The 22,813-nt window shown below is 44.4% G+C and overlaps 1 protein-coding gene across 1 annotated transcript in view; it reads left to right on the forward strand.

Moving 5' to 3' along the window:
• NAR1 (ferredoxin hydrogenase) overlaps window positions 1-22,813 on the forward strand; it is a 62,704-nt gene that overhangs the window by 19,260 nt on the left and 20,631 nt on the right. The gene's annotated exons all lie outside the window — the stretch shown is intronic.

The following is a 22,813-nucleotide window of genomic DNA, read 5'->3' on the forward strand; positions in this document are numbered from 1 at the left end:
ACGTGCTCTTGAATTGGAGTGGTGATTTGTGCGTGTTTTTGGTGCTAAATTTTTGCGACAGAAAGAGACGGTTTGTTTTTTTTTCTGCGTTTTTCACTCATTTTGGGGTTGATTTCGGATGTAGTGGGCAGATTTGCAGATTCCTCACCTCTATCTCGACTTAGCCTCATCACATGTCCAAGTTCTCCAAACACCATGGAGAGGAGTCATGATTGCGGCATGAATTTTATCCGTCATGAAGTTCATCATGGGGATGCTGACCATCCGTCAACGAGGAGTAGGGAGATTGGTCCAGTTCTACTCCGGTGTAGGTGATCAACCAATCAAGATACCTACCCTTCCTACTTTTCCTTCGGATCAGCGATTGAATGGAGACAACTATTGTAACAAATTGCTGACATGTCAAAGCCCTGAAGAAGGGAGCCAACTTGCAGATGTCAGCCAAGGGGCCTAAACCCTAAGAAGAACAAGTAACAGATGAAGTCCTACCAACTTATGTGGACCTTGTTCGATGGGGCCCCAAGTGACAAAGGATTAAAATAAAGTAGGACTTGCACACACACACACACAAATTGATGACGTGGCAGATTTTTGAAAATTGCGTTGACATGATGACGTGGCAAGCTGCACGGATTTCCGCATTTTGCGTTTGTTGATGACGTGGCAGGTTGTACGGATTTCCGTGATTTACGTTGGCAGCTTTTTGGCTTTGCTTTTGGTCCATATGCTTCTGAGTTTGAAGGCTTTTTACTGTAAACTACTTTTGGGGCCTAGGGCCTTTAAATATGGGGTTAGGGCTCATTTTCTAGCATGCTTCTTGGAGAAGGTGCAGAGTTTGGAGTATCGGCTTGTACTGTGTCGATGCAATATAAAGAAATACCGAAAGGGGTGCCAAGGTTTGGGGCTAATACTCTCTAGGGTGGAATTCCGCCACTGCGTGTCGCGTGTCGTCTCTCTTTCAATTCAGTTGTTTTTGAAGTGCTAAAAGTCTGTTCAGTCGGTTCTTTTCTATTGGCACGTGGTGTCCGTCTTGTGACAGTGGTATCAGAGCATCAGGCGTCTGCTTTTTTGAAAGCATACCGGTCCTACAAAAGAGCAGACAGAGCTATTGGAATTTTATTTGAGGTATCCTCGGCCTCCGACCCCAGACTTATTAGTCACTCCCACCCTTACTTCATCGCGCATCAGGCGTGCTCCCGTCTTCACCGCTCATGGCTTATAGGGCATAAGCCATTAAGATCACTTGCAAGAGAAGGATCTAAGATTTGTTTCAAGTCATTGTTTTTCTCAAAAGCAGTGACATGCAGATGTTGATGTCTACAGCTACCAAGCAGCACACTCCAAGGACTTGACAAGCTTTCAAGAAAATTTTTGCCCGAAGCTATATGGTTTCTGACATCTTCCTTCAGAGTGCAACTTCTGGCAGAGTGGGGTATCTTGAAATGCTTGCCATGGAAACCCTAACAGATTATAACTTGAAGTTTCTCGACATCTCCCAGTAGATGTCTCTTCACAAGCAGATGACCTTGGAGGTTCAATGTGATTGCTATCTTGGGACTACCATCGCCGTCAAAGAAACACTGTTTGTCCAAGAGCTGATGGACCATGCTGTGCTCGGCTACGACCCTATGGGATGAACCTAACCCTAATTTTTGGTGCAGGTTTCAAGATAGAAAGTTAGTCGACTTTTCGAGGTCGATTGATGTCGAGATTGCTTTTTAAGTTTGTTATCTGTTTGAGAACTTGTTTGATGATCTTGTTTGAAATTTGTTTGAATTGGATGGTATCTGTTTTGAACCTGTTTTGGTGCCGATTTGAATTGTTTGACTCTGGTTTTAAAACTGGTTTCAATGATTGGTGATTTAGGGAGGGTGGAGTAGTGAAAAATGATGGTTTTAGAATGCTTGTTCATACTCATGGCCCGGACCCTTGTGGTTATTTGCGGGGGAGTATTGAATGATTGAAAAGTGCTGTTTTTACTCATGGCCCAGACCCTTGTGGTTATTTTATGGGGGAAGTATTGTTGTTGTGACTCCCGGCCTGGACATGGATGGTTATGCGGGAGGAGTATTAAGAAGTCTGAGCAGTGATAACTCTCAGCACCTCCAAACGATGCAGGCTACGGTCTGGGGGGCATTTGGTTGTAAAAGGCCTCTATATCTCCTGGCCCGGACCTTTTTAGGTTATGCGAGAGGAGTGATGAGGGAGTTGTTGAATATCTCCCGGCCCGGACCTTGCTAGGTTATGCGGGAGGAGTGTTCATCAGTGGCTTTATGTTTCTATGTCTTGTAACATGCATATGTGAGCATTTGTGTTGCATTGTGATGTGTCAACCACTGAATATTCCTAATTGGATAAGATTGCCTGGGTATGTAATTTTAGTGCATCAAGACACTCGTGGAAGATCAGTACGGTCTGGGTGTGATGGCTAATTTTACTACGCCGGAATATCAAGAGTTCCAATTTGGACGAAAGAAGAAGCTAACTCCTTGATCAAAAGAGCAGAAAGGAGAAGGGATTAAGATAAAGCAGGACCAGCACACACACACACACAAACTGATGACGTGGCGGATTTTTGAAAATTGTGTTGACATGATGATGTGGCAGGCTGTACGGATTTTCGTAAATTGTGCTGGCAGCTTTTTGGCTTTGCTTTTGGACCAGATGCTTTTGAGTTTGAAGGCTTTTCACTGTAATTGCTTTTTAGGCCAAGGGCCTTTAAATATGAGGTTAGGGCTCATTCTCTGGGATGCTTCTGGGCAAAGGTGCAGAGTCTTGAGTACCGGCTTGTACTGTGTTGATGCAATATAAAGAAATACTGAAAGGGGCGCCAAGGTTTGGGGCAAATACTCTCTGGGGTGGATTCCGCCACTCCGTGTTGCGTCGTCTCTCTCTCTCTCTCTCAATTCAATTGTTATTGAAGTGCTAAAAGTCTATTCAGTCTGTTCTTTTCTATTGGCACATGGTGCCCGTCTTGTGACAGTGATATCGAGCATCAGGCATGTGCTTTTCTGAAATCATACCGGTCCCACAAAAGAGGGGACACAGCTCTTCGCCCTTCAACCCAGACTTATTAGCCACTCCACCCTTACTTCATCGCGCATCGGGTGCGCTCCCGTCTTCATCGCTGTGTCTTACAAGGCATAAGCCATAAAGAACCCAAGACTTGGAATTCATGGATTCAACAGAATATTTGCAGTTTCTGCTCAACGAGCTTCACAACATTCTTTTGCGGCAACCTCAATAGAATCTTTCGATGCTTCAAAGTTTTCAACAATTTTTGAACTACACGTTACCCCCTCATATGCCTCACGTGGTACCTGAAACCGGCCTGTTCAATCCAAAAAGGGCGGTAGACTTTACTTTAAACCTTGATTTAGCTTTCACCCATTATTAGTCGTCTATTTTACCTGTACTTTCAAGACACAACAAAGGGGAGAGGGATACAGGCTGCTAGATTGCACCTGTATGAGTAGACCGACACCAGATTGGCCCCTAACTTAGGCGCCCCTTTCGGTATTTCTTTATTGTTCAAACGAGGGAATAAACGCTGTGGATCCCTACACGCTGGCCCGCACAAACTCGGCTGAATTTCCACTGTTCCAGCCCGATTTCGGCAGCATAATTGTACTAGAACCCTTCACAGTTAGTATTCCCACGCATTGACTGACTTTCCCGACACATACAGGCACTTTGCAAAACCTGGCGAGAATCTGCAGCACGCTGAATTCTCTGTTTTCAGCCCCGAAAATGCGCCAGATCACTTGCACAGCGGTCCCCTCGCGTCCCCGAACCTCCTGGGGGTATTAGGGTCCGTTTAGGGCCAAAACCCTAAACCTGCAAAAATACACAGCAGGCTGTAATTTACTGTTTCGGGCTCCGTTTCGCGTGCCGGTTGCATCCGTAGCAAGTCCTCGAGCTCCCGCACCTGTAGGGCTACTTGCCCTTTGAATCGGACGAGATTTCTGGCGTGAAACCTCTCCGAATTCACCTGTACCTGCGGGGGGGTTAGCCACTAGCTAATCCAGTACCTGTGCAAGAGGCTCTTGCCTCGGCAATCGCGCATGAACCCACACAATTGTACATTGGTCAAATGAAGAGCCCACTAGAGGGGCATATCATATTGCCAAAGGGGAGAGAGAGGGCAGTGCGTAGCGTGCAGGGCATCATTCCTGGCACCGCACTGTACATAGGAGGGAAAGCAAGCACTCCATAGCTCTTAACCTGTGACAGAGACTTGCAAAATGAGCCTCCCAGCTATAAATCACATTTTTGCCTTCTCTATAAGTAGTAAACTGGCCTCAGAGTGCCAAGTGTCACTCATTTGTGCATTTTCCCACTTTAGACCCTCAGGTCTAAAAATATCTCACCTGCAGCCTCTGTTGACTTGGCCACAGAGTAACAAAATGATCCCCATGTCAAACTGCACGTAATGACGCGAAGACATTTTCAGGTCCCAAAATAGCAGTTCCCTAAATTTTAGGAGATGCTGCCATTGTATCTTTCTAGGTCATCCGACCCTCTTTGTACACTGCGGCCACATCCAGAACTGAAATGTAGCCTCTGTATTAAAGGATTCCACTTTGGCTAGTCAATGACCCCACTTTGGCTAACCATAGTCTTTGTCCAACCTTAGTGCTCTCTTGCCCTCAGGCCTGGACTCCCTCTAGACAGTTCCACACTAGCTATGCAATGCAGGGCAGTTAAATTTCCCGAGGGGTGTTTCCAAAAAGTGAAAGTAAATAGATAATAAGAAAGAAATCAACAAAAAGGATAAATAGTAGTCACACGCTGGTGACATACCCCCCTCTTGAAATCTCAAACGTCCTCGTTTGCATCTATGTTGTACAGGCTCCTAGTCAACATTGATGTATTCAACACCTGTCGACACATGTACGACACATACATGCTCATTGTCAACCGTGGTGTATTCAACACCTCGTCGACTCATGTATTGCCTGTGTGTGAACCCTGTCCCAATGACATAGTGGTAGCTTCGCACTTTGCCATTGCTTTGAGTCACTAACTTTCCAATTAAAAAATGGTAGCTGCACATTTTGCCACTGTCTTATAGTACACGTTGGATCCCGTAACACTTTCGAGCATACCCAAACTGACAGTTTAAGAATGCAGTTACACATGTACTCTTTAATAGAAGCAATTACTGTATCCTTGACAAACTGACAAGAAATACTCACTTCTATAGCACTAACCAAACTTTTGGACATTCCATAAGAGCAATTGCCAAACTGACAATCTGTACAGCTCTAACATTCATGTAACAGGTATTTCATTTGAGCTCACTTTAAATACGATGTACATCATTTGTTTCAGAAGCCATTGTCACACTGACAATCCATATAGCTTTGAAACTCAAGGGGTCAAGGTAGGTTGCAAATCGAAGGCTTGAAGGTAAAGTGATAACACAGTTGGTGACTCTGCAAGTTCACCTTCTTCCATCCACTTAGCATCCATTGGTGGATAGTTTCTGAACTTTACGAAGTAACGCCTAGCAACCTTGCCTTTCACTTTCCTTTCTTTGTGTGCCAAAATCTGTTCAGGGACCAAGATCTCGTCAAGTTCCTTGACTTCCTGCTGATCTTCAACTGGCATATCTTCTGGCACATCACCCACATAGGGTCTGAGAAGACACATGAAACGCATTGTGAATCTTCCAACTGTCAGGCAATTTCAGCCTATATGCAACATCACTGATTATGTCGCACACTTGAAAAGGCCCATAGTAACGCATACTGAGCTTTGGAAACAGTCTTTCCTTGCCCTTCATCTTCTTTAACCTTGCCTTTTCAAAGCGCAAAAGCATCCAATCACCAAGTGAATATACCACTTCACGACGGTGACGATCAGCTGCTTTCTTTTGCTTTGCCTGAGTCTTCTCTAAGGCCACTTTGACCTTTTTGTACATTTCATCCATGTCCTGAACATACTTATCTGCTTCAAATATCTTGTCCTTTGTATGCAGTATGGGAGGAACTTTCTTGCCACCTTCAACTATCTCAAAAGGTGCCTTGCCAGCTGATGAATGCACTGTATTATTGTATCCATACTCCACCAATGGCAAATACTGCTCCCACTTTCCTTTATGCTCTGACACATAACACTTCAGCAGATCTAGGACAGTAGAATTTGCCTCTTCTGACTGCCCATCTGTTTGAGGATGAAATGACTAAGAGAATTTGAGCGTTGTGCCCATATTCTCAAACAAGCCTCTCCAGAACAAACTTGTCATGTGTGGATCACGATCGCTAACAATCGACTGTGGCATGCCATGATACTTGAAAATATTGCTCATAAACAAGCGTGCCATCTGATCTGGCTTTATCTTCTTCCTAACAGGAATAAAATGAGCCTGTTTGCTGAATCTGCAAATAATGGTCCAAATGCCATCGTTTCCTGTCTGCGTTCTCGGAAGGTCAAAGATAAAATCCATAGCAATACTTTCCCATGGTTTATCTGGAATAGGTAGTGGTTGCAACAACCTTGGTGCCTTTTGCCTGTCAAACTTGACCTTTTGGCATATTAGGCATTCTCGCACAAAGGCATCCACATCTCTTCTCAATGTAGGCCAGTAGAAGAATGTCTCAACCGCTTTAACTGTAGCATCAATACCACGATGCCCTGCATACGGTGGGACATGACTCTCTTCCATAACTTTGCGTCGCAATGGCTTTGTGACACACAATCTGCCATGCATCATCATGAACCCGTCTTTAAGAAGATAGTGTTCATGACGTTGTCCATCCATTAGCTGCTCGAAGACCCTTGCAAAATCTTCATCATTTGCATACTGTTCTCTCATATCATCAAGTTCATGATGATAAGGAATTGACACAGCTGAAATTTGTGGCTTCCTTGACAAGGCATCAGCCACAACGTTCTTCTTGCCTTCCACATGCACGATCTGAAAATGGAACATGGACAAGATATTTGCCCATCGCATATGCTTCTCAGATAACTTTGTCTGTGTCAAGAAGTATCGCAAGGTCTGATGGTCCGTTTGGACAATGAAATCTGCACCTAGCAAGTAGTGTTTCCAACTTAAGAGCGCATGAATCACAGCCAGTAACTCTTTCTCATAGACCTGCATGGTCATCTCTGGCCCTTGCAAAATTCTGCTCTCATAGGCTACTACCTTGCCATCTTGCATTAGCACTGCACCAATGCTACTACCGCAGGCATCACACTGGACCACAAATGACTTCCTAAGATCTGGCAACACAATGATTGGATCTGAAGTCATCTTTTCCTTTAAGAGATTAAAAGCTGAAATCTCTTTCTGTGTCCATCTAAAGGTGACTGCTTTCTTTTGAAGAGCATGTAAAGGTGAAGCAATCTCAGCGAAATTTCGGATAAACCTTCTGTAATAGGAGCATAGTCCCAAGAAACTTCGGACATTGTGCATCGTCTTCAAATCTGGCCATGACTTGATCGCTTCAACTTTGGCAGGATCCATTCTGACACCATCCTTTGAGACAATGTGTCCCAGAAAGTGAGTCTCTTCCAGAAAAAACTCACTTTTCTTTGCATTGATGAGCAACCTATGACTGCGTAGCTCTTTGAACACAATGGCCAAGTGATGCCTATGCTCCTCTTCATTCTTTGAGTAGACTATCATGTCATCAAAGAATGTACCAACAAACTGCTGGTGTGGACGGAAAATTCTGTCCATCATCCTATTGAACGTAGCAGGAGCATTTGTGAGACCAAAGGGCATCACTAAAAGTTCGTAAAGGCCAAACGTCGTTCTAAAAGCAGTCTTGTGCACATCCTCTGATCTAATGCGGATCTGATGGTACCCACTCTTTAGATCTATCCTGCTAAACATAGCTGCTCCTTCTAATTTGTCCATAATATCATCAATTCTAGGTATAGGGAACCTATTCTTGATGGTATTCTTGTTCAGTGCACGGTAGTCTATGCACATACGCCATGAGCCATCCTTTTTCTGCACCAACAACACTGGAGAACAGAATGGAGATGAACTCGGCTGAATTTCCACTGTTCCAGCTCGATTTCGGCAGCATAACTGTACTAGACCCCTTCACAGTCAGTATTCCCACGCATTGACTGACTTTCCCGACGCATACGGGCACTTTGCAAAACCTGGCGAGAATCTGCAGCACGCTGAATTCTCTGTTTTCAGCCCCGAAAATGCGCCAGATCACTTGCACAGCGGTCCCCTCGCGTCCCCGAACCTCCTGGGGGTATTAGGGTCCGTTTAGGGCCAAAACCCTAAACCTGCAAAAATACACAGCAGGCTGTAATTTACTGTTTCGGGCTCCGTTTCGCGTGCCGGTTGCATCCGTAGCAAGTCCTCGAGCTCCCGCACCTGTAGGGCTACTTGCCCTTTGAATCGGACGAGATTTCTGGCGTGAAACCTCTCCGAATTCACCTGTACCTGCGGGGGGACTAGCCGCTAGCTAATCCAGTACCTGTGCAAGAGGCTCTTGCCTCGGCAATCGCGCATGAACCCACACGACTGTACATTGGTCAAATGAAGAGCCCACTAGAGGGGCATAACATACTGCCAAAGGGGAGAGAGAGGGCAGTGCGTAGCGTGCAGGGCATCACTCCTGGCACCGCACTGTACATAGGAGGGAAAGCAAGCACTCCATAGCTCTTAATCTGTGACAGAGACTTGCAAAATGAGCCTCCCAGCTATAAATCACGTTTTTGCCTTCTCTATAAGTAGTAAACTGGCCTCAGAGTGCCAAGTGTCACTCATTTGTGCATTTTCCCGCTTTAGACCCTTAGGTCTAAAAATATCTCACCTGTAGCCTCTGTTGACTTGGCCACAGAGTAACAAAATGATCCCCATGTCAAACTGCACGTAATGACGCGAAGACATTTTCAGGTCCCAAAATAGCAGTTCCCTAAATTTTAGGAGATGCTGCCATTGTATCTTTCTAGGTCATCCGACCCTCTTTGTACACTGCGGCCACATCCAGAACTGAAATGTAGCCTCTGTAGCAAAGGATTCCACTTTGGCTAGTCAGTGACCCACTTTGGCTAACCATAGTCTTTGTCCAACCTTAGTGCTCTCTTGCCCTCAGGCCTGGACTCCCTCTGGACAGTTCCACACTAGCTATGCAATGCAGGGCAGTTAGATTTCCCGAGGGGTGTTTCCAAAAAGTGAAAGTAAATAGATAATAAGAAAGAAATCAACAAAAAGGATAAATAGTAGTCACACGCTGGTGAAGGGAAAGCTAGAGTTTACCACAGAAGAATCTACGACCACGAACCACAACTCTCGCCAACAAAGAACAAATTCTTGAGAGTCTCGTGAAAGTTAACCACGAAGGCCTCGTTTGACGTCTCAACAACGTCACCTTACTACAAGAAGACCGTTGCTTTGGATGCTTTCAAATAGGGAATAATCATTTGAAGTGTGCCAACCGCACTGATATACCAGAGGAGCCGACGCCCGCACCAACGGTCGACAGAACCTCAGCGCCGCCTCCTGCTAAGAGAGCTAGACCCGCTATTGGACTAGTTCCTGATATTTATGGCATACACCTTGAAAGTACAAATGAAGTGTGTCGAGCATATGGCAAAGTCAATGGCTTCAAAGCCCTTATTTTCTTTGACCCCGGAGTTACAGAGAACTTCATTCATCCAGGATTCTTAAAGCAGATGCACTTTGATTATGATGCAGAGGGTGGAGAAATTGAAGTTGAGCTAGCCACGGGGCAAACTCAGAAAGTGGTATCGCTAATTGGTGCTCTTCCAGTGACTATTCAAGATTATCGTGGAAAAGCTGATTTCCACATTATGAAGTTTGGCAATTGTGACGTTCTCTTAGGCATGCCTTGGCATGACAAGAATGATGCGACTCTCCAGGTTCGGAACCGAACCATTATCGTGATACAGAAGGACAAGCCAGTCGTCCTCAAAGTTAGGTTGTCCGAACAAAACCTTGAATGAACTCTGTAGTTGTTTTATAGTTAGATACTTTTGAACTTTGTTTGAGAAAGTATTGTTTGAAATTTGTTTGAGATGGATGGTATCTGTTTTGAACCTGTCTTGGTGCCGATTTGAAATGTTTGACTCTGGTTTTAAAACTGGTTTCAATTATTCGTGATTTTACTCCCGGGTGGAGTAGCGAGAAATGATGTTTGAGAATGCTTGTTCATACTCATGGCTCGGACCCTTGTGGTGATTTGCGGAGGGAGTATTGAATGATTGAAAAGTGCTGTTTTTACTCATGGCCCGGACCCTTGTGGTTATTTTACGGGGGGAGTATTGTTGTTGTGACTCCCGGCCCTGACCTGGATGGTTATGCGGGAGGAGTATTAAGAAGTCAAAGCAGTGGTTACTCTCAGCACCTCTAAACGACGGAGGCTGCGGTCTAGGGGGCATTTGGTTGTAAAAGGCCTCTATATCTCTCGGCCCGGACCTTTTTACGTTATGCGGGAGGAGTGATGAGAGAGTCGTTGAATATCTCCCGGCCCGGACCTTGTTAGGTTATGCGGGAGGAGTATTCATCGGCGGCTTTATGCTTCTATGTCTTGTAACATGTATATGTGAGTTGCATTGTGATGTGTCAAGAATATTCCTAATTGGATGAGATTGCTTGGGTATGTAATTTTAGTGCATGAAGACACCCGTGGAAGATCAGTACGGTCTGAGTGTGATGACTAATTTTACTACGCCGGAATATTGAGAGTTCCGATCAGGATGAAAGGAGAAGCTAACTCCTTGATCAAAAGAGCCGAAAGGAGAAGCTAACTCCTTAACAAAAAGAGCAAACTGATTGTCCCTTGGAAATTTTTGAGCTAACTTGAGTTTTTTTTGCAGATATGCTGTAATTGCGGACGATTACTCTCTTTAAAGAAGGGGAGATGTAACAAACTGCTGACGTGTCAAAGCCTAAAGAATGGAGCCAACGGACAAATGTGGGCCGAGGGGCCTAAACCCTAAGAAGAACAAGCAACAGAAGAAGAAGTCCTACCAACTTATGGGGACCCCGTCCGATGGGGCCCCAAGCGACAAAGGTTTAAAATAAAGCAGGACCAACATACACACACACACACAAACTATTGACACACACAAACTATTGACCTGTCAGATTTTCGAAAATTGCGTTGACATGATGACGTGGCAGGCTGTACGGATTTTCGTAAATTGTGCTGGCAGCTTTTTGGCTTTTCTTTTTGACCAGATGCTTTTGAGTTTGAAGGCTTTTCACTGTAATTGCTTTTTAGGCCAAGGGCCTTTAAATATGAGGTTAGGGCTCATTCTTTGGGATGCTTCTGGGCGAAGGTGCAGAGTCTGGAGTACCGGCTTGTACTGTGTTGATGCAATATAAAGAAATACCGAAAGGGGCGGCAAGGTTTGGGGCCAATACTCTCTGGGGTGGATTTCCGCCACTCCGTGTCGCGTGTCGTCTCTCTCTCTCTCTCTCAGTTCAATCGTTATTGAAGTGCTAAAAGTCTGTTCAGTCTGTTCTGTTCTATTGGCACATGGTGCCCATCTTGTGACACCTAAACCCTAAGGCCCCTGTTAGACTGGGCTGCGCATCCTTGCTGAGGTGGATGGCCCCTGACCACCATGGTCATGCGTGAGAGGGTGCTGGCTTCCAGCCACTGTTGGGAATGGTGTCACATTGGGGCAGTTTGACAAAACCTGGAAAAGCTGCTGCGCAACAAATCAGATTGCAGCTTTAGTGTTGGAGCTGAGGTTGGGCGGGCAAAGGAGGCCGGCACACTTCATGGAAAAGTTGGCTGCTGAGGTGGAGAGCCAGCTCAGCCGTGCAACCATGGGCAACAACCCAGTGTGACAAGGGCATCCGTGGGCACGACATTTGATTGGCGGATTAGAGAGGAAAAGAGGGCCGCTTGTCCCAATGTGACACAGGCCTAAGAAGAACAAGTAACAGAAGAAGTTGTCGTGAAACTTATGCGGACCTCGTTCGTTGGGCCGCAAGTGACAAAGGATTAAAATAAAGCAGGACCCGCGCACACAAACTGATGACGTGGCAGATTTCGGAAAATTGCACTGACATGATGACGTGGCAGGCTGTACAGATTTCCCCGTTTTGCGTTGGTTGATGACGTGGTAGGTTGTACGGATTTCCGTGATTGACGCTGGTAGGTTTTTGGCTTTGCTTTTGGACTAGATGGTTTTGAGTTTGAAGGTTTTTTACTGTAAACTGCTTTTGGGGCCTAGGGCCTTTAAATATGAGGTTAGGGCTCATTCTCTGGCATGCTTCTTGGAGAAGGTGCGGAGTCTGGAGTACCGGCTTGTACTGTGTTGATGCAATATAAAGAAATACTAAAAGGGGCACCAAGGTTTGGGGCCAATACTCTCTGTGGTGGAATTCCGCCACTCCGTGTCGCGTGTCGTCTCTCTCTTTCAGTTCAATTGTTATTGAAGTGCTAAAAGTATGTTCAGTCTGTTCTTTTCTATTGGCACGTGGTGCCCGTCTTGTGACAACTATGCCATTTGGAAAGCCACCATGATGGTGGTCTTCTACACTTGCGAGCTTAGAGGTTTTGTCTCAAGCAAGTTTCAAAGGCCAAAGGACCCCGCGGGAGCAAAAAGTTATGGGAGCGTGTCAATGCTCGAATCCGGTCTTTCATTATCCTCAACAGTACATCATCAATTATTAGCCACATACGATTGATGAAAGATGCGAAGTTGATTTGGGATCGGCTTTCTTCACTTTATGATCGAGTTTCTCCAATGAAGCGGGTAGCCCTTGAGGTGCAGTTGAGGACCTTGGATACAAAGAACCTTTCACATCAACAAGATATAGGAGCTTTAACAAGAGATACTTCATAGGGAAAGCTTATCAATTCAAAGGACATAGCCATTCAGCTTTTGGTCCAATTGCCTCCTTAGTATACCAACTATTTCTCATTGAGTATGAGTAGATTGTTCCAATGGTATTGGATCAGGAGGAGCTGCTCAATACGGGGAAGACGTCAGGCTCTAAAGCCTTGACCGGTTCTTCCAACAACAACAAGAAGCAGAAGGGTAAGAAGAAAACCAACAACACCAAAGACAAGAAGAGTGATGCGGAGCGGGAAGCCTTGAAGGCGGAATGACATTGCAATAGTTGCGGTGAGAAGGGACATCTTTTTACTTATGAGTTTGATTTTATGGAGCGTCTTTTCCTTGCTAACACTTGCCCAATATTTTTGCATAAGTTATGCAATGTAAGACGCTTTGTAGATGATCTTTTTGTCCCTGATGTTCCTTCTTTTCAAGATTTTATGTACTTGAATTCGAGTTCTGTAGTAGGCGGAGGAATTTATCCCAAGGAGTTTTGTGAACTTAACTATACCATAAATAGTGATTGTTGTGCCTTTTTAGACCTTAAGATTTTTCAGACTCCCTTGGGATTAGAAGTAGATATCTATGATAAGCGCCTTGAACCATAATATTCCAATCTAAATATCATCCGTATGCCTCACATTTCTTCGAACATTTCTCTTTTAGCTAAGTATGGTGTCATTTGCTCTCAACTATTTAGATTTTCTCGTCTTTGTTCTAGTAAATCTGCTTTTGTTGTTCAATCTTGCCATCTTATTTCTTTACTAGTTGAAAAAGGATACTCATTCAAAAGAATCATGAAAAACGTTCGTTCATTTTTGCATTGTAGTAAATTTAAAAATAATGTTTCTTCCTTTGGAATGTTCAAGATAATTAGTAGTAAATTCAATAGAAGTGGGGAGCTAAAAAGCCCACTTATTGTTTGACTTAATAACACCTTATGTTGTTGTTTTGATCTTTAGTGCTTCTAGTATTTTTACTATAGCTTGACAAATGCTAGCCTTTATCATGGCTAAGTATGCCCATCACCTCTGGAGGGTGATAGAAACTCAACTCGTTGGTTTTGAAGAGTACGTTCAAAGCATGAATTACCTCTATATAAATCTGCACCTACTCTTGGGCACTGACGACGTGAGTAGGGATGTCATAGCTGTTGTCCAAGCTATGCATGATAGAGGTGATAATCTTATTCTTCCTATTTGGACAAGCAGCGAAGTTGAGATCACATATTGTCAAGTTTGGTTCTTTGCTCTTCGTAGGTTTGTAGTAGTATTCATTTTTTGATTTCGTATTTAGCTTACCTGAGGACTTAAGAATGTGTTCCGTTAGAAGTTGTTGTGTGAAGTTTGATTTCTAGGATTAAGTTTAAGATGTCTTATCCTTTAAAGTTGAGTACTTGTTTTAAGCCAAGTAAGTTGCGTCAACTTATTTTACACATGCCTTTTCTAAAAGCATTTTTAAGGATTTAGTTTGTTTGTTTGTTTGTTTTTGTTTTTCTTTTCTTTTCTTGTGTCCTTTGCTTTTATAATTTTATGAGTGCTTTATTCCCTCTTATAATTCGTGAGTTCAGACTATTCTGAACTTATGAAGGTATATTATTGGATGAATTGTCCAAACTGAGTCTTCGACTTCTTCGGCGGCATTGGTGCATTCACCGGCCTTTGTTCATTTGGAGATTCTCTCCTCGAAGGACTCTCCGGGGACATCGGAGACTGGATTGACTCTTGTGGATCAAGATGATCATGATCGGATTGTGGATAGTGGTGCTTCGCGGCACATGACACCTTCGCAGGATTTTTTTGTCCAACATGGGGCGACGATCCTATGGTACCATCTTCATTGGCGACATTCCTATTCACAGCGAGGGATCTATGGAGTTGATCTCTAATGGTAGAGGGGGTATGCACACCTCCAAGGTACTTAATGCTCCAAAGCTGGGAGTTCATCTTATGTCTGTGCACGAGGTGTGCAAGCTAGTCATGGAGGTGATTTTTACAGAGGATGCAGTATCTATCTGGGATCGGCAATTCGGCAAGGAGGTCAGAGGGGGCTCCGTAGAGAACGACTCTACAGACTCCATGCTCTTTCTTGAGTGACACAGATACCTACAGGTGATCTTTGGCATTATAGATTTGGTCATTTGAACAATGATGCTCTTCGGCTTGCTTTTCGTGAGTAGATGCTTACTGCCTTACTAGATGTTGGGAGTAAGCATGGGAAATGTATTACTTACATATGTGTGAAGCAACATCGAGAATCTATTCAGACTCCCGAGGCTTGCTACACGCCAAGCCATTGCTGTGTTGGAGTTGGTTCACATCGACCTTTATAGACCTATGCAGATCGCTTCCCTCGGTAAGGCTCTTTATTTCATGTTGCTGGTGGATGATTTCAAGGGCTTTACTTGGGTATACTTTCTATAGCACAAGCACGAGGCATTTTGTCATGGGTACGGGCACCATGTGCCAATGGAAAACATAGTTGCCACGGAGTTTCGAAACGTTTCATTTGAAACGAGTTTCAGAAGTTTTGAAACGGTTTCGTCCGAGAAAGAAACGCCAAAACAGAAGTTTCATGCAAACTAAAGAAATGTACGTAACTTTAAGTGGTATAAGCTGAGATACAACAAACAGAATACAACAAACCGGGCCATGCAAAACAAAACACAACAAACATGCAAAACAAAACACAACAAACTGGGCCACGCAAAACAAAATACAGAACTTTTTTAAACGATAAAAGTATCAATGCTACAGTCTGACGTGCGAAAACTTACAAGCCTTGACTTTACCTTTGAAACGTCCAAACTCATACAGAAACGTTTCTGAAACGTTTCGTATGTTTCATGAGTGAAGAAACGTGTTTCTTGGCAACTATGATGGAAAAGAACGGACTTAACAACTTTAAGCAGAACAACTGAATTGAAAGAGAGAGACAATGCACGACACATGAGACGGGGAGTGACGGAGTTCCACCTTAAGAGAGCATTGGCTGTCACGGGAACGGGCACCACGTGCCAACGGAAAATAACAGACTGAACAACTTTAAGCACTTTAAATAACATTGAACTGAAAGAGATGCACGAACACGAGATGGGAAGTGGGGGCCCTGAGAGCATTGGCCCCAAACCTTGGCGCCCCTTTCGGTTTTTCTTTATATTGCTTCAACTAAGTACAACTCCCATGGCTGTGCTCTGCATCCCTCGCGGGTAGACTGCTAGAGTAAGAGCCCATGGGTTATAATTAAAGCCCCTTGGCCTCTAAAAGCAATTTACATGAAAAACATTCAAGTTTCAAAAGCATCTAGCCTCCCAAAAGCAACCAGCACAAAACAAGGAAAATCCGTATAGCCTGCTACGTGATTAGCTAGCAGTGTAAATCGCGGAATTCCGTTCAGGCTGCCATGTGGTACTGTCAATCCAATTCGTGGGCATCCATTCAGCTACCACATCATCAGTTTCTAGGCCAGAGATTGATTGGTCGTGCTTTATTTTAATCCCTGTAGGTCACTTGCCCCCCATCCGACGGGGTCCCATAAGTTGGTGGGAACTCCTGTTTAGAAATAGGCCTCTCGGCAAGGCTCTTTAAGTTGGTGAAAACTCCTTCTGCTTCTTCTTCTTCTGCTGCTTCTAGGGTGTAGGCCTGTCACAAACGGGAGCGCATAACAATATAAAATACATTCGGATAAATAGGATTTATCACTTATTACTGAAGCCAGAGGATATAGAGAGAAATAAATAGAGAGAGATAGAGAGTGAGAAGATCGACATAGTACTGGGGACCAGAAGATGGGTTGGTCCCCCCCCGTAATAGTATCTTTATTACTGAGGAGAAGTCTATACAAGCACTTGAACCGAACGTATTACCACGTTCGTTCTAGAATAAGACTTGATGGTTCCCGGAAGCCTCAACTTCCGATTCCTAGGGCAAAACCCTATTCCAAGGAACTTCCGTTCCTTATTCCAATTCCTCGAGAATCAAGGTTCTCGCCTCTAGATCTCACCTTCCAGACTCAGGGCATGGCATCCTTGCAACTCTTTTCCAACTCTCTTTCCAGAGTCCTCTTCCCGCAGAACAACTTTGCTTTCCCGGACACAAAGTCCTTACTTGGGAATCCCAACTTCCGGATCACAACTTGAGAGACTACCTCTCTTCGATCCGTGGATCTACTTCCCAAACTCGGGTACGAAACCCTTGGGCTGATCTGGCTCTAGTTCCTCAGAGCGCTTTTCTCCTGCAGAGGCTCATACCTTCCTCTGCTCCTACTCCCTCACTAAGAGGAAGTACACCTGCAAACAAATACTCAGAGTTCATAACATGAAAATCGTTACCTTCAAAGTCTCGACGCTCGAAACGCAACTCCGTTCTCGAAAAGCAATTCCCCGGAAGAGATATCTCCATAGAAAATCCTCTCTTCCAATCCTACGCACAAAAGAGGTGTGTTCTCGGGTTCCTTCTCGTAAATCAGCCCCGTCTACGACGTTTATGGGATGAAAACAGAGAAAAACAGCAACTTGTCGCGATGGAAACACGCTTCGTAGGCACTTCTTCGCGAGGGAACTCGCGCACTGGGTCTTGGCGACATCTGGTACACTTGGGGCAGCCGTGGGCATCACCGGCAACGTCTTCTTTACGGCTGAAATCTGCAGCAGTATCTCCTCCTTGCAAAGATTGGTCCTCCCCTCTGAGTGAGGGCATGTGATGCTTTTATAGCTCCTAGCCACGGGCACGAATCGCTGCTCGCGTAGAGATCGCGGCCGGTTTTTTTTTTTATAAATTTTTTTTAATAATTTTTTTTTCTGTTCTGCCAGAATAAGAGAGAGAGAAAATGCTGGCTTATCTGTTGGCTTATTTATCAGATGGCTGCCCACTTATTAAGTGGGCGGCCGGCGTATTTAAAAAAATAGTCTGAACCTGCCCAAAAACTCAATAAAACCTTATAAGTTAAAAACAATGCTTTCACAGCACTTCCCAGGCGTCCTTGGATGCAATCACATGCACAGTTGCAATGCAGACATAGACTTCCTCGCGGGAAAGCATCTGCTTCCCGAAAAGCAATCCCGCTTTCTTAAAAAGCATCTGTTTTTCCTCAAAGTTTCCTCTGAACCCATCTTCATTCAAGTGCTTGCTTTTTCCTTGTGCACAATTCTAACACAGTTCGGAATTTTTTCCCGACTATGGATATTCCCTTGCCGATGCACCCGTCACCCACCTTGTGACGCATCAGGAATACCCATCACCTAGTCCTTTTCTACCGAACTTACGGTACAATCTCCTTCACGATGCTCTATGTCACCCATCCTATGACGCATCAGAGATGTCCGTTCCCGGATGGTCGGATACTTCTTTCCGATGCTCCGTGTCACCCATCCGATGTGACGCATCAAAAGTACCCGTTCCTGGTGGCCTTACAGATATTCCCGTTCTCAGTGCTCCCGTCATTACTTTGAATAACGCACTAGGAATACTCTGTACTCGGATGTCTCCAGTGAGAAAAGCCCTCTCACTTAAAATTCCAATAATTCATTTAGAATTATTTTTCCTTGGTGTTCCAAGCGAGAAAACCCTCTCACTTGTAAATCCAATAATTCATTTAGAATTATTTTTCTGTCAGATAAAGCCAGAAACTAATTAACGCACAGGGCACTTCCGATAGTGAAAAAGTGTTTTGTGTGTACGTAGCGATTGGATAAAAACGTTTAACCGTGGCATAATCGGTTAAGATTCTCGCAGAAGCTGGTGCTTTAGAATATATTATTATTGTTGCAGCTACGGCTCTAGATCCTGCTCCCTTGTAATTTCTGGCACTATATTTGGCTTGTGTCCAATTTCGCAACATCCCTCTCACTTATAAACAGTTGTCCTCAACTGTAGAGGTCCAACTGAACTGCCAAGGGGAAATTGGAAAAATTCCAAATCTTGCTCAATGGTGAGTTGAGCTGGTCCTTTCTCAAAAGAGAACTTAGAAATTAAATTAAATAGAAATTCAAAAAAATTCAATAAAACCTTATAAGTTAAAAACAATGCTTTCACAGCACTTCCCAGGCGTCCCTGGATGCAATCACATGCACAGTTGCAATGCAGACATAGACTTCCTCGTGGGAAAGCATCTGCTTTCCTGAAAAGCAATCCCGCTTTCTCAAAAAGCATTTGTTTTTCCTCAAAATTTCCTCTGAACCCATCTTCATTCAAGTGCTTGCTTTTTCCTTGTGCACAATTCTAACACAGTTCGGAATTTCTTCCCGACTATGGATATTCCCTTTCCGATGCACCCGTCACCCACCTTGTGACGCATCAGTAATACCCATCACCTAGTCCTTTTCTACCGAACTTACGGTACAATCTCCTTCACGATGCTCTATGTCACCCATCCTATGACGCATCATAGATGTCCGTTCCCGGATGGTCGGATACTTCTTTCCGATGCTCCGTGTCACCCATCCGATGTGACGCATCAAAAGTACCCGTTCCTGGTGGCCTTATAGATATTCCCGTTCTCAGTGCTCCCGTCATTACTTTGAATAACGCACTAGGAATACTCTGTACTCGGATGTCTCCAGTGAGAAAAGCCCTCTCACTTAAAATTCCAATAATTCATTTAGAATTATTTTTCCTTGGTGTTCCAAGCGAGAAAACCCTCTCACTTATAAATCCAATAATTCATTTAGAATTATTTTTCTGTCAGATAAAGCCAATTTCGCAACATCCCTCTCACTTATAAACAGTTGTCCTCAACTGTAGAGGTCCAACTGAACTGCCAAGGGGAAATCGGAAAAATTCCAAATCTTGCTCAATGGTGAGTTGAGCTGGTCCTTTCTCAAAAGAGAACTTAGAAATTAAATTAAATAGAAATTCAAAAAAATTCAATAAAACCTTATAAGTTAAAACACAATGCTTTCACAGCACTTCCCTGGATGCAATCACATGCACAGTTGCAATGCAGACATAGACTTCCTCGCGGGAAAGCATCTGCTTCCCGAAAAGCAATCCCGCTTTCTCAAAAAGCATCTGTTTTTCCTCAAAGTTTCCTCTGAACCCATCTTCATTCAAGTGCTTGCTTTTTCCTTGTGCACAATTCTAACACAGTTCGGATTTTCTTCCCGACTATGGATATTCCCTTTCCGATGCACCCGTCACCCACCTTGTGACGCATCAGGAATACCCATCACCCAGTCCTTTTCTACCGAACTTACGGTACAATCTCCTTCACGATGCTCTATGTCACCCATCCTATGACGCATCAGAGATGTCCGTTCCCGGATGGTCGGATACTTCTTTCCGATGCTCCGTGTCACCCATCCGATGTGACGCATCAAAAGTACCCGTTCCTGGTGGCCTTACAGATATTCCTGTCTCAGAGCTCCCGTCATTACTTTGAATAACGCACTTGGAATACTCTGTACTCGGATGTCTCCAGTGAGAAAAGCCCTCTCACTTAAAATTCCAATAATTCATTTAGAATTATTTTTCCTTGGTGTTCCAAGCGAGAAAACCCTCTCACTTGTAAATCCAATAATTCATTTAGAATTATTTTTTTGTCAGATAAAGCCAATTTCGCAACAAGTCCCCTCCGGCCGGATCTGCAAGTTGGCTCCGTTCTTCAGTGGCTTGACACGTCAGCCGTTTGTGACATTGGCCCCAAACCCTGGTGCCCCTTTTTGGATTTCCTTATTGCTTGAACTTAGTACATTGCCAGCTCCTTCAAGAAAGAGAATGAGCCCTTGGCTCATATTTAAAGGCCCTTGGCCATGAAAAGGAGTTACATGAAAAGCTTCAAGGTCTAAAAGCATCCTGGCCCAAAAGCACAACACAAATTAGCCAGCGCGTTTCACGAAAATCCGTACAGCTGCCACGTCAACAGGCGATAGACAATCAGTTTTCTCATTCCAAATTGGAGCTCTTGATATCCTGGGTCGTTGGCTTCCCAGAAAAATCTCATCCAATAAGGAGTCTCATTTTAGATCGAAGCTCTTGATATCTAGGGTCGTGGGCTTCCCAGATAATCTCGTCCAATAAGGAGTCTCATTCCAAATTGAAGCTCTCGATGTTTCGGTGTAGTAAAATTAGCCATCACAGCCAGACTAGGCTGATTTCCAACAGGTGTCTTGATGCACTAAAATTACATACCGAGGCAATCTCACCCAATTAGAAATACTTTTTGTGGTTGGCCAATCACAATGCAACACAAATGCTGACCTAATCTAATGGACTCATTTGGACACGTGGACACACAGACCTGCGAGCAGGCTCACAAGATTACCGGTAGGAATCCTCCTAGGATTCTAGACACTCCTATCTAGGAAAAAGGGGAAAAGTGGCTCTCGAAGTCGATGAAGCATGTCCACATGGCACACAAAGCATGTGCACGAGAGAGAGAGAGAGAGAGAGAGAGAGAGAGAGAGAGAGAGAGAGAGAGAGAGAGAGAGAGAGAGAGAGAGAGAGAGAGAGAGAGAGAGAGACGACTCTATGGAGTTCCAAGCCAAGACGCACTGGTTCCAAAGATTGGCGCTTCTTTCGGTATTTCTTTATTATTATTGTTCGCAAAGTACAACTCTCGAGGGCCCGACTCTCTTTGAGACTGTGTCTAGATGCTCCCGAGGAGTGGCCCCTAGGGCACTTCTAAACTTACAAGGGATGTCGAAAAGCAGAGTCCCAAAAGCATCAGATTTAAAGCATCTGCATCCAAAAGCTCATGTAAAAAGTTCGACTTGCTACCAATGCAAAAAGCAAAAATTGGTATAGGAGTGCCACATCATCAACCAGCACAATCTGCGGAGCTGTCCATACAGCCTGCCATGTCAGCGTATCAGTGCAATTTACGGGACTCTGTACAACTGTTGCCACATCATCATATTTTATGCAGTTGCTTGAGTGTGTGTCGCTTTAATATCTTAGGTCCCCCTCGACAGGACTTTATAAGTTGGTATTGCTGCGCTTCTTCTTTTTCTTCTATGTTTTAGGCCCCCTCGGTCGGTTCTTGCAAAACCCAATCAAGTTAGTCCAAGACCAAGACTTGAAGGCCACTTCGAAGTCCTAGCATCATGCAGCTGACTTGCAAATACCACATAGAGAGAACTGATCATGGCTTTGACCAAGGGATAAGCATGGACCAGCTTTCTAAGGAGAGCGAGTCTCGGGCGAGCCAAAGGTACGCATTGATCCGATGTGTCTATGGCTATGGCCTTGACACAAAAACCCTAACCCTAAGATCGGTCAGGGGCTGTCTCTGTACAACATTGCCATGTTATCAGCCCCCAACTCAATTCACGGAATTCCGTATTGCATGCCACATCATCAACCTCCACGATAGGGTTGTGTGTGTGTGATCTACTTTATTTTGAGTTGGGCCCCTTGGCCAGAGTTCTATAAGTTGGACAAGAAATCCTAACCCATTTTAATAACGGGGCCACTCGGCAAGAACCTATAAGTTAGTGATGACTTCTTCTACTCCTGATAGGGTTTAGACCTCTAGGCCGGAATCTGCAGGTTGGCTAGGTTTAGGCTCAGGGAATTCTAATCCTCTAGGTCTTCAATGGCTCAACATGTCAGCAGTTTGTGACATCTACCACTCAAAAATACAGGTGTAGGGTAAAACCTAAAAACCCTATAAAATGGGTCAAAATGGAAAGACTTAAATTTTCACCCAAAATGACCGGCCATGCATCCTGCATTGGGTGGCCATCCCAGGAAAACAATTAGCCATACAAAGATGCTAAACGCCTGTGAGGCAAGGGGGGATGAAACAAGCTCCTATTTGCCCTTGGCCTCTTGCTTTACAAAGAGCCTAAAAGCTCTCAAAAATTATCCTATATCAAAAGCTGAGGCTCAAAAGGCTCCACAGTCGATGCTTCTAATAACAGTTGCCCAAACCTGTGTAGAAGAAGTGCCACGTCAATAGCCCGTATTTCATGGCGCAAATTCCGTCACGATTTGCGGGCCTGCCATTGCAGACTTTGTTTGCTCTTCTAGTTGGGGTCAGGCTCAGCTCATCCTCTTCCAGTCCACAGGGCTATGCC

Source organism: Adiantum capillus-veneris, chromosome 7 (assembly GCF_014529385.1).
Source record: "Adiantum capillus-veneris isolate H3 chromosome 7, ASM1452938v2, whole genome shotgun sequence".
NCBI lineage: Eukaryota > Viridiplantae > Streptophyta > Polypodiopsida > Polypodiales > Pteridaceae > Adiantum > Adiantum capillus-veneris.